This window comes from Bos taurus, chromosome 5 (genome assembly GCF_002263795.3).
Source record: "Bos taurus isolate L1 Dominette 01449 registration number 42190680 breed Hereford chromosome 5, ARS-UCD2.0, whole genome shotgun sequence".
Taxonomy (NCBI): domain Eukaryota; kingdom Metazoa; phylum Chordata; class Mammalia; order Artiodactyla; family Bovidae; genus Bos; species Bos taurus.
In genome coordinates, this window is record NC_037332.1 from 51,752,814 (window position 1) to 51,765,462 (window position 12,649).

The 12,649-nt window shown below is 39.2% G+C and overlaps 1 protein-coding gene across 1 annotated transcript in view; it reads left to right on the forward strand.

Moving 5' to 3' along the window:
* The window catches only part of TAFA2 (TAFA chemokine like family member 2), a 564,942-nt gene that overhangs the window by 392,114 nt on the left and 160,179 nt on the right, over positions 1-12,649 (forward strand). The window lies entirely within an intron of this gene.

Consider the following 12,649-nt stretch of genomic DNA (forward strand, 5'->3'; position numbering starts at 1 on the left):
AACTCTGTTTAATACAGACTATTGTGTTCTGCCTTTACTGGTGAGTTACTTTTACTAAATATGGGTCTGCCCATTGCAGTTCTTTTCAAGTGAAGATGCAGAGATCCTAATATGGCTTTGATAGGGAATGAATGAGTATTAAAATGTTTCCAAGATTACTGTCACTTCTGCAAATAATATTCAGAGTACAGAACTGTGAATCTGCTTTATTCCTACCATTTCCATTTTTAAGATGTTAAAATGTTGAGTTGACAGGCAACAAAGATGAGTTTCAACGTGTAATTATCCAATAATGAAAGCACCTTTAATAATATTTATCTTAATAATATGTATACATGTGAATTTCAGTACTTTTTGTAGGTCATATTTCTTCATGCCAGAGTATATCTTTGGCCACTATTTGGGTTTTACCGCTAGTATGATATTAAGCAGGTTCAATCCTGCCATGAAACAGGGGAAGGGAGGATATTTGTCTTATTTATGTGTGTTAAGCTTGATAGCTCAAAATTATGCCTCTTTCTGTTCTCTTTCCTGAGCATGAGACTCAGCATAGTGAATAAATACTTTTTCCTAAATGAATTAAAATGGGCTATTTCTGGACTGTTCCTACCATAATTAAGTATTCATAACCTGAAAAGTCAATTTAGATTTTTCTGTGAAATATGATTTTACAATCTAGTTCTTTTTCCTCTGTAAAGTCCACAGATTAGCAACTTACTTTCTTATTTTTGATTAGAGTTAAGCGTGCCTTGAATTTTGTTAACACTTAAAATAGTTACACGTGTGCATTTAATTAGCATTACATGGAAGAAGTATGCCAGGGAGGGAAAGATGTGGTGTGACACTTACAAACACTTATAAATCTTTCCCCCCTATGTTTAAAACAAAAAAGTCACCTTTCAAAATATGAATTTTATAAAAAGTTTCTTCATATTTCACAATCCTGTTTTTGCCCCACTGTGCATGTTTTCTTCTTTTCCTTAGTATAGCTCACAGATCCATAAATAAAGCTTAAAAATTTTTAAATAAGGGTTACTGGTATAATATTAAAACAACATTAAACAACAACAACAACAACAACAACAATCCTGTTGTTGACTGAATCCTGTTCAATCCTGTCCAACACTTTGAGACCCCATGGACTACAGCATGCCATGCTTTCCTGTCCTTCACCATCTCCTGGAGATTGCTCAAACTCATGTCCATTGAGTTGGTGATGCCATCCAACAATCTTGTCCTCTGTCATCCCCTTCAGCCTTCAATCTTTCCCATTATCAGGGTCTTTTCTAATGAGTCAGCTCTTCCCATCAGGTGGCCAAAGTATTGGAGCTTCAGCTTCAGCATCAGTCCTTCTAATGAATATTCAGGATTGATTTCCTTTAGGATTGACTGGTTTGATCTCCTTGCAGTCCAAGGGACTCTCAAGAGTCTTCTCTAGCACTATAGTTCAAAAGTATCGATTCTTTGGCACTCAGCCTTCTTTATGGTCCAACTGTCACATTCACACTACTGAAAAAACCATAGCTTTGACTATATGGACTTTTTTGGCCAAGTAATGTTTCTGCTTTTTAATATGGTGTATAAGTTGGTCATAGTTTTTCTTCCAAGGAGCAAGCATCTTTTCATTTCATGGTTGCAGTCAGCATCTGCAGTGATTTTGGAGCCCAAGAAAATAAAGTCTCTCACTGTTTCCATTGTTTCCCCATCTATTTGGCATGAAGTGACGGGACCAGATGCCACGATCTTAGGTTTTTGAATGTTGAGTTTTAAGCCAGTTCTTTCATGCTCCTCTTTCACATTCATCAAGAGGCTCTTTAGTTCTTCTTCACTTTCTGCCATAAGGGTGTTTTCATCTGCATCTCTGAGTTTATTGATATTTTCTCTCTGCAATCTTGATTCCATCTTGTGCTTCATCCCAGCCTGGTATTTTGCATGATGTACTCTGCATGTAAGTTAAATAAGCAGGGTGACAATATACAACCTTGACGTAGTCCTTTTCCAATTTTGAACCAGTCCTTTGTTCCATGTCTAGTTATAACTGCAGCTTTCAATATTCACCTTTTAAAAAGGGGCAAACTACTGGGGCCGAGCCCCCTGATTTGGACTTCACTAGAGAAGACACCAGCTTTCCAGTGGTCATGTATGGATGTAAGAGTCAGACTGTGAAGAAAGCTGAGCGCCGAAGAATTGATGCTTTTGAACTGTGGGGTTGGAGAAGACTCTTGAGAGTCCCTTGGACTGCAAGGAGATCCAACCAGTCCATTCTGAAGGAGATCAGTCCTGGGTGTTCATTGGAAGGACTGATGCTAAAGCTGAAACTCCAATACTTTGGCCACCTGATGTGAAGAACTGACTCATTGGAAAAGACCCTGATGCTGGGAGGGGTTGGGGGCAGGAGGAGAAGGGGACAACAGAGGATGAGATGGCTGGATGGCATCACTGACTCAATGGACGTGAGTCTGAGTGAACTCCGGGAGTTGGTGATGGACAGGGAGGCCTGGTGTGCTGTGATTCATGGGGTTGCAAAGAGTCGGACATGACTGAGTGACTGATCTGAACTGAATAGAGAAGACATATCATCCATATGGTCCCCATGGATGGTCATCCCAGTGCACCTTCTCAGTCTATAAAAATAGAATTGAGAGAAATGGGAGAGATTCATAGTAATTGTGAGTGTCAGTCCAGCAAAACAAGGGCTCATGATAAGGATGTTTTCTCATCTCCAAAGCCAAGTCGTGGGGTCTCTAAGAGAATCAATCAAAAGGACTGCTCCATAGTGAATACTGCATACAATTTTTAGAGCTGCTTTTAAGAACTTATAAGTTGTGCTCTGTTCTGTGCTAACTTCAAAACAAAGATCTTTTCTTACTTTTTGCCAAAAAAAAAAAAGAATGTTTCTTGAACATATGAGATTGACTCAGAAAACCTACTCAAAGTGCCAAACCCAGTGCAGTATAGAAATGACTTTTGAGTTGTTTTGCTGATCCATTTCCACCCTATAAGAATATTTTGGAGGAAGAATGTAGGAAAAATTTCTCTTCCTCTTTCCCCTTTTCCTTTCTTTCTTCCTTTTATATTTTCTATGCAAATATTCCTTTTGTTTAAACTATTTTACATCTAATAAGTATTATTTACATATTATTTGACATGTACATAATATTTTAATTAATGTACATACAGCAATACGTGAACTGTGAAATTCCAGATGTTCAAGCTGGTTTAGGAAAAGGCAGAAGAACCAGAGATCAAATTGCCAACATCCGCTGGATCATGGAAAAAGCAAGAGAGTTCCAGAGAAACATCTATTTCTGCTTTATTGACTATGCCAAAGCCTTTGACTGTGTGGATTACAATAAACTGTGGAAAACTCTTCAAGAGATGGGAATACCAGACCACCTGACCTGCCTCTTGAGAAACCTGTATGCAGGTCAGGAAGCAACAGTTAGACCTGGACATGGAACAACAGACTGGTTCCAAATAGGAAAAGGAGTACGTCAAGGCTGTATATTGTAACCCTGCTTATTTAACTTCTATGCAGAGTACATCATGAGAAAAACTGGGCTGGAAGAAGCACAAGCTGGAATCAAGGTTGCCAGGAGAAATATCAATCACCTCAGGTATGCAAATGACACCACCCTTATGGCAGAAAGTGAAGAGGAACTAAAGAGCCTCTTGATGAAAGTGAAAGAGGAGAGTGCAAAGGTTGGCTTAAAGCTCAACATTCAGAAAACTAAGATCATGGCATCTGGTTCATGGCAAATAGATGGGGAAACAGTGGCTGACTTTATTTTTGGGGGCTCCAAAATCACTGCAGATGGTGATTGCAGCCATGAAATTAAAACACACTTGCTCCTTGGAAGGAAAGTTATGACCAACCTAGACAGCATATTAAAAAGCAGAGCCATTACTTTGCCAACAAAGGTCCATCTAGTCAAGGCTATGGTTTTTCCAGTGGTCATGTATGAATGTGAGAGTTGGACTATAAAGAAAGCTGAGCGCCGAAGAATTGATGCTTTTGAACTGTGGTGTTGGAGAAGAGTCTTGAGAGTCCCTTGGACTGCAAGGAGATCCAACCAGTCCATTTTGAAGGAGATCAGTCCTGGGTGTTCATTGGAAGGACTGATGTTGAAGCTGAAACTCCAATACTTTGGCCACCTCATGCGAAGAGTTGATTCATTGGAAAAGACCCTGATGCTGGGAAAGGTTGAGGGCAGGAGAAGAAGGGGACAACGGAGGATGAGATGGTTGGATGGCATCGCCAACTCGATGGGCCTGGGTTTGGGTGGACTCCGGGAGTTGGTGATGGACAGGGAGGCCTGGCATGCTGCGGTTCAGGGGTCACAAAGAGTTGGACACAACTCAGCTACTGAACTGAACTGAATATTTAGGACATATTCTTAAAAGAACACAAGTGTGCTCATCACCCGATTGAGACATGTAACATTTCTAATTCTTTTGAACATGTGTCTTCCACTCTAATTTCATTTCTTTGCCTCCTTACCTAAGCTAATCCCTATTCTAAACTTTGTATTTATAATTTCTTTGCTTTTATTTATAATTTTACCATGTATCTGTGTATATCCACATGACATGCTGCTGAATTTTGTTATTGATTTACATAATAGTGTTATACTGTGTTTTTATAATTTGCTATTTTGCCAAATAGTATATTTGTGACATTCATTACATTTGATGGTAAATACCTGTGGTTAATATTCTTATTATTTAATGTTGCTCTGTTTTTTTTTTTTTTTTTTGGGCTTCCCAGGTAGCTCAGCTGATAAAGAATTCTCCTGCATTGCAGGAGACCCCAGTTTATTCCTAGGTCGGGAAGTTCCCCTGGAAAAGGGTTAGGCTACCCACTCCAGTATTCTTGGGCTTCCCTAGTGGTTCTTTGGTAAAGCATCTGGCTGCAATACAAGAGACCTGAGTTCGATCCCTGGGTTGGGAAGATCCCCTGGAGAAGGGCATGGTAGCCCATTACAGTGTTCTTGCTGGGATAATCCCCATGGATAGAGGAACCTGGTGGTTACAGTCCATACATGAATATTTTGTGTTCTTGTCATTATGAACTAAGTTTCTATGAATATTCTTGTGTATCTTTCCTGTTGTACATGTGCAAGGGTGTCTCAAAGGCACATTCCAATGAATAAACTTCTAGGTCATGGGGCATTGCATATCTTCAGTCTTGCCGGATTCTGTCAAATGGGTTTTCAAAGTAGTACTAAGAAAGTTTTTCAATTATTTCTTTTTATTGAGGTATAGTTGATTTATAATACTAGATTAGTTTCTGGTATATAACACAGTGATTCAAAATTTTTATGGATTATATTACATTTAATGTTATTATAAAATGTTAGCTACATTCCCTGTGCTATATACTATATCCTTATGGCTTATTTTATACATAATAGTTTGTGTCTCTTAATCCCCAACCCTTATTTTTCCCCTCCTCTTTTCCTCTCTCCACTATTAATCACTAATTTATTCTCTATATCTAAGAGATTGTTTCTGTTTTACCATATTCATTTGTTTATTTTAATAACATACAATGTTTGTCTTTCTCTCTCTGACATATTTGACTAAGCACAATACCCTCCAGGTCTATCCATGTTGTTGCAAATGGCACAATTTCATCCTTTTTATGGCTCAGTAGTATTCCATTGTGCATACATACCACATCTTTATACATTCATCTCTCTATGGATATTTAGGTTGCTTTCAAAACTTGCCCATTGTAAACAGTGATGCAATGAACATTCAGAAGCATGTATCCTTTCAAATTATAGTTTTCTCTGACTATATTGGTAAAATACCCTGGAATAGAATGGCTGCATCATATAGTAGATCTATTTTTCCATTTTGGGGAAAGATTCCATCCTGTTTTCCATACTGGTACACCAATTTACATTCCCCTTCTCACCAACAGTGTACAAAGGTTGTTTTTTCTCCATATCCTTGTGAACATTGATTACTTGTGATCATTTTTGTGATAGCCATTTGACAGGTGTGAGGTGGTATCTCATTGTGATTTCACTTTGCATATCCATGATGATTAGTGATGTTCATCTTTTCATATGCCACTTGGCCATCTGTGTGTTTTCCTTCAGAAAAATGTCTATTCACTTATGCCTATTTTTTAACCAAATTGTATTTTTTTTGAGTCGTATGAGCTGTTTATATATTTTGAATATTAACCCCTTATCTATCATATCATTTGCAAATGTTTTTGCCCATGTAGTAGGTTGTCTTTTGTTCTATTGATGGCTTCCTTTGCTGTGCAAAAGCTTTTAGGTTTAATTAGATCCCATTTGTTTATTTTTGATTTTGCTTCCATTGCTCTTTAAGAGAGATTCAGAAATGTATTGCTATGATTTATGTCAAAGAGTATTCTGCCTATGTTTCCTTCTAGGAGTTTTATAGTTTCAGATCTTACATTTAGTCTTTGATCCATTTTGAGTTTATTTTTATGTATGATGTGAGAAAAATTTCTAATTCTGTTCCTTTACTTGTAGCTGTCCAGTTTTCCCACTGCTTATTGAAGAGACTATTTTTTCTTCATTACATACGCTTGCCTCTTTTTTATAGATTAGTGACCATGAGGTGCATGGGTTTATTTCTGGGCTGTTTATTCTGTTCTATTGATATAGATATATGTCTGTTTTTGTGCCAGTACCATCCTAATTTGATGGCTATAGTTTTGTTGCATAGTCTTAAATCAGGAAGTGTGACACCTCTAGTTCTCTTCTTTGTATTCAAGATTCCTTTGGGTATTCCGGATCTTTTGTGTTTCAATACAAATTTTAGAATTATTCATTCTAGTTGTATAAAAAAAAAAATCAAAACACCCAGCAGCACACTCCTCTCTTGTTATCTAAGCTATATGCTCTTGAGATTCCCTCTAAGAGGGCTGTCTAGGTCCTTCTGTTGTGACAGATTGACTGTGTAGGCAGTCTGGTGGGTTTTGTTGGCTTCTGGCCCAGATGATTATCAGACCCTGCCTTGCTAGTGGGGCCTGATCAGGAGGCAGCTGATTGCAGAACCCCAGGATGCCCTGAGGCTAATACTAACTCACTGGTGGTTGGAGTCAGAGTCCAGAAGACTCTGGGACTATCGTACCCACTACTGGTGAATGAATCTGAATCCTGGAGTCAGTGCCAGACTACTGGCAGGTAGTAAGATCAGTCCTAGAGCCTGGCTTCAGGTTCCAGGGATCCCAGAGCTCGTGTCAGATCATTGGTGGACAGGGGTCTGGTTCTTGACTCAGTTGCATATGTGGTCCATGGTGTCCTGAAGCTTGTGTTGGCCTGCTAGTTACAGAGCTGGGTCCCCACTGGTCCCAGGGTAGCGTCTGGCCTGATGAGGTGGACTATGTCCTCAGGCGAAGAATTGTGATTTTCTTACTGCTGTCTTATCTGCTGTCTGCCCCATCATAGATTAGGCTGGTCTAGAGGCTTGTGCAGGCTTCCTGATGGGAGCTGCTGGTGCTGGCCTACTGGTGGGTGGAGCTGGGTCTTGGCCTTCTTGTACTATGGACCCTTTGGAAGTGCTGAGTTTAGAGGTGGCTGTGAACTCGGGAAGTTTTTAGGCAGTCTGTTTGCTGATGGGTGGGACTGTGTTCCCAAACAGTTAGTTGTTTGGCCTGAGGTTTCCAGCACTGGAACGACAGAGGATAAGATGGTTGGATGGCATCACTGACTCGATGAACATGTGTTTGAGCAAGCTCCAGGAGTTGGTGATGGACAGGGAAGCCTGGTGTGCTGCATGCAGTCCATGGGGTCGCAAAGAGTTGGACATGACTGAGCAACTGAACTGAACTTCCAGCGCTGATGTCTAGAAGCTGTTGGATGGGGCCAGGTCTTGGCATTAATGAGCCAGAGGGAGGATCCCACGATGGCAGCTGCAAGCAGCAGTGTCCATGTGGTAGAAAGCTCCCATATATGGCTACTGTGAATGTCTATGTCCCCAGGGTGAATTGCAACCAGCCCCTGCCTCTCCAGGCAACTCTGCTAGGTCTAACTCAGGCTTCTTTCAAATTACTACTCCTGCACTGGGTGCCAGAACATGTGGGAGTTTGTGTGTGCTCTTTAAGAGTGAAGTCTCTATCTCCCACAGACCACATGGCTTTCATCATAGGTTAGGTTTAGGGCAAAGGAGCCCTGTTTGCTTATTTTCATTTTTTATTGTGAGATAATTAATAAGAAATCTGTCTCTGATCCAGAGCACACTGTGTGAGCATTCAAGGTAAAGGTAATACAGATGAATATTAAAAATCCAACAGCTCTATTTTAAGAGCTTTGTAGATATGAACTCATTTAATACTTATGACAATCTATAATGTAGCTACTATTATTTTATCTGTTATATAGATCAGAAACTGTGGCAAAGAAGAGTTAAATCATTTGACCCAAATTGCCTAGCTAGGGTAACTGTTGGGAGAAGAAATCAAATCTCGGAAGTCTCATTCCATGTGACATGACAAATATCTGGTAGTGAATTTCTTTGTATTATTTGGGATTTAGTTGACTTCCTGTGGATTGGTGTCTTTCATGACCTTTGAAAGAATTTCAGATATTACATCTTGAGATATTCCTTCTATATCTCTACTGAGCTAGAACTATGGTTATATGTATGTCAGCTTCCCCTCTCTGTACTGCATGTATTTCAGTCTCTTATATTTTGCACCTTCAGGTCTTTCTGTGCAGTATTCTGCAGTATTAATTCAAATCTTTTTTTTTCCTACCAAAAATGTGTTCTCTTCAGTCTAATTTGCTCTTTCACGTATTTATGGAGTCTTAATTTCATCTATTACATGTTACTAAAAACTCTTTTTTCTTACAAATTGACTTGGCTTTTGATATATTTTGTTCTTTATTTGCTTAGTTTCTATTTCTTTTTATACATTATATATCAAATGTCACACATATATTTGAGGCTTCTGTTTTATGAAATTTTTACGATTTCCTCCTCATGACTCTCACTCATCGTACTTTATTTTAGGGTTTTGTGATTTTAAAATTTTGTGAGCTAATATTTATTGGAATCATATTGTGAGAGTTTTTAAGGCCTATATTTAGAATTCATTCTTCATGAGTTGATTTGCATGTGTCTTAGGTAAGCTTCTCTAAAATCAGAGCCAAGTCAGGAATTCTTATTTATGTGATTTATAGAAAGAATACTCTCAGGAGGTGGAGAGCAAGTGCAGCAGGATAGAGTTGGAGACAAAAGTTGAGCACAAATAGGGTCTCAGCTGGAGAATAGCCTGGTCAAGTCCTTCAGGTGGCTCAAAAGATAAATTGCTTCACAGAGTTGATTCCCTCCTTGAAGTGAGATAAAGAGCCTCTTCTACATTTGTGTCCATTTGGCACTCTCTGTTGACATGTTAAACACGGTAGGGAGTAACCCTCCTGGAATATTAAAAGCTTCTCTTTAACAGGTGGTAGAGCTCTAAACAAGGGAGGGGCTGTGAATTGTAATCTCCTACCATTCACAGCAAGTATGGGTAAGGTGCGCTGCTGATAAAAAGGGTCTTGGTAGTGAACCAACAGCTACGTATCATGCAGTCCACTTCTTTTACCCCTTAGAGTTGCTTGCTTCTTATTTAAACTTACTCTGTCCAAGCAAAGCTTATCAAAGATTCTTGTTGGTTACAATTTCCAAAAACACTTACTTGAGGAGGAATTGTGGGGCCATCACTAATGCAGTTGATACCAAGGCCTTAGCTGATACTCATTATCTGCCCACTTCCTTAGCCATTAGATTCCTATTTCCTTCCTATTCAGCTAGAAGGCTTACCTTGATGATTTACCTAGACCTCACAGCTAAGGGTTCTAAGCTCTGTGTTATTATGCTCTTAATTCTGGGGTTGTTGTACTTACAAAATTAAAAATTTATGGTTGTAACTGGGCATTGGGGTTGCCAAGAAATACCTCAGTGGACGATATGAGAACCTAACCTATTTTCTTCTGTCCTGGTACAGAACTGGTACAGAGGGTAGTTGTCCAGCAAGTACCCTCTTCCTTGTGACCAGTGAGGTCATTAATCTCATCACTATTTAAGTCCCTTTTTTTTCTTGCTCGTCTATGGGGCTGTTGTTTTTCAGTTGCTCAGTTGTGTCTGTCTCTTTGCAACCCCATGAACTGCAGCACACCAGGCCTCTCTGTCCCTCACCATCTCCTAGAGTTTGCCTAAATTCATGTTCATTGAATCACTGATGCCATTCAGCCATCTCATCCTCTGTCACTCTCTTCTCCTTCTGCCTTCAATCTTTCCCAGCAACAAGAGTTTTTTCCAATGAATTAGCTGTTCACATCAGGTGGCCAAAGTATTGGAGCTTCAGCATCAGTCCTTTCAATGAGTATTCAGGGTTGATTTCCTTTAGGATCTACTGGTTTGATCTCCTTGCAGTCCAAGGGACTCTCAAAGAGTCCTATATGGTTCTGAGTAGGCAGCAATTGAAGCTGTATGTTTAGTAAGATTCTTATTGTTTCCCCTTGTACACACTTTCCCTTTCTGGGAACCAGGATTGCTAGACTCAAAGAGTCTGTTGGTAGTTTTCACAGGAATATAAGTGAATAATTCTGATGGAAAATATGTTTTACTCAATAGTTTTCAAGTACCCACAATAAGGACTGAGAATATTGCAGTACATATAAGAGGCAAAAATGTTGTACTTGTGGAGTTTTTGTCTTAGAGGTGGGAAGATGGAATAAAAAGGAAACCAGTTTTATAGTGTAAATGCTATGGAAAAAAGAAAGGAAGAAAGAGGTATGAGAATTGTTCAAGATGGATTGTAGTTTTAAATAAGGCCTTTGGGTAAGACTTAAAGTTTCCAGTGGAACTAGCCCTGAAAATATCTGAAGGAAGGATGTTCCAGGCAGAGCAGTAAATAAGTATGAATGCTTTCAAATAGGAGCATGCCTGGAGAATGACGAGTAGCAAGGCTGCTGTGCGTAGAGCAGAGTATGTAAGGAAGAGAGTGGTATGAGATGAGATCATTACAGAATAGGTAAGTGTAGGAGATGAAACAACAAAATAAATAGCTCTTCCAAATACCAGTGCAATAGCACTGTGTTCTCAAGAGCAACCAATTGCAGAATAGTTTTACTCTGTTTTTTTAACACAATGTAGAAACACTGTAGAAATCTAGAGCATTTGTATTTGAAAAATGAGATATCTAAAAATCAGAAAATGTCATTGCCTGCTTAATAAAGTCTTCTGAGCTTTGGGCACTAAAAGTCCCTCACCCACAGACAAATCTCCACAGATATTCTGTCCTGAATTCTCACAGTTGTTTCAGGCTGGGCATTTTGGGAAGGGTGTAGTGATTAACTCAGAGCATTGTGACAGCCAATCAAAAAGTATAAGCACTATTTCCCCTTGGAAGAAATTACATCAGGTATAGCTTCAGATAGTGGAGATCAGAGAGGAAATACTTCAGTTTAGAATGCCAAGTTCCCAATAGAAAAACAGTCATAATCTTAGAAGACTGTTTTCTTGTCTTTTCTTCCTATACCCATCATATCCAAACTAAATTTAGATAGAACGAATCATCATTGAATGTTTGAGTTGGAAAGTGATCTGTATTTAGTGTGGGATATAGTCACTTGGAGTGCAAGGAGATCCAACCAGTCCATTCCAAAGGAAATCAATCCTGAGTGTTCATTGGAAGGAATGATGTTGAAGCTGAAACTTCAATACTTTGGTCACCTCATGCGAAGAGTTGACTCACTGGAAAAGACCCTGATGCTGAGAGGGATTGGGGGCAGAAGGAGAAGGGGACAACAGAGGATGAGATGGCTGGATGGCATCACCGACTCTATGGACATGGGTTTGGGAGAACTCCGGGAGTTGGTGATGGACAGGGAGGCCTGGTGTGCTGCGATTCATGGGGTCACAGAGCTGGACACGGCTGAGCGACTGAACTGAACTGATACACAGATGAGAGTTAAACACACACACATTTTTTAATTTATTTATTTTTTAAATTTACAATATTGTATTGGTTTTGCCAGTTCATTTAATTATATGTTATCCTTCAGTGTCATATTAGGTGATTACTAATATGAGTTGGAACTTTTGATTAAATGAAATTTTTTCAGAAAAAAGGTTAAACTGTGATTTTCAGCCTAAAGCCTACATGAGAGAGCAGCCATTTAGTTTTTTCCTTTTGGTAGTTCTTGATTTATTTGTTGGTTCATTTGATAGTTTATTTATGTGTCCAACCAGTTACCCAATAAACAAAATATATTTTTTTCATTAAAACAAAATTTGTTTTAATTCCAAAGCAATAAATATTTACTAACGACAGTACTTTGGCCACCTGACACTTAAGAGCTGACTCACTGGCAAAGACCCTGATTTGGGAAAGGTTGAAGGCAAGAGGAGAAGGGGGCAACAGAGGACAAGATTGTTGGATAGCATCACTGCCTCAATAGACATGAGTTTGATCAAGCTCTGGGAGATATTGAAGGACAGGGAAGCCTGGCATGCTGTCGTCCATGGGGTCACAAAGAGTTGGACACAACTGAGTGACTGAACAACAACAATAATTGATATTTTAAAAATATAGATAAGCAAAAGAGGCAGAAATAAGAGTCATTCATGATTTCATGTTCCAAAATAACCACTGTTACGCTTTCAAAAACTG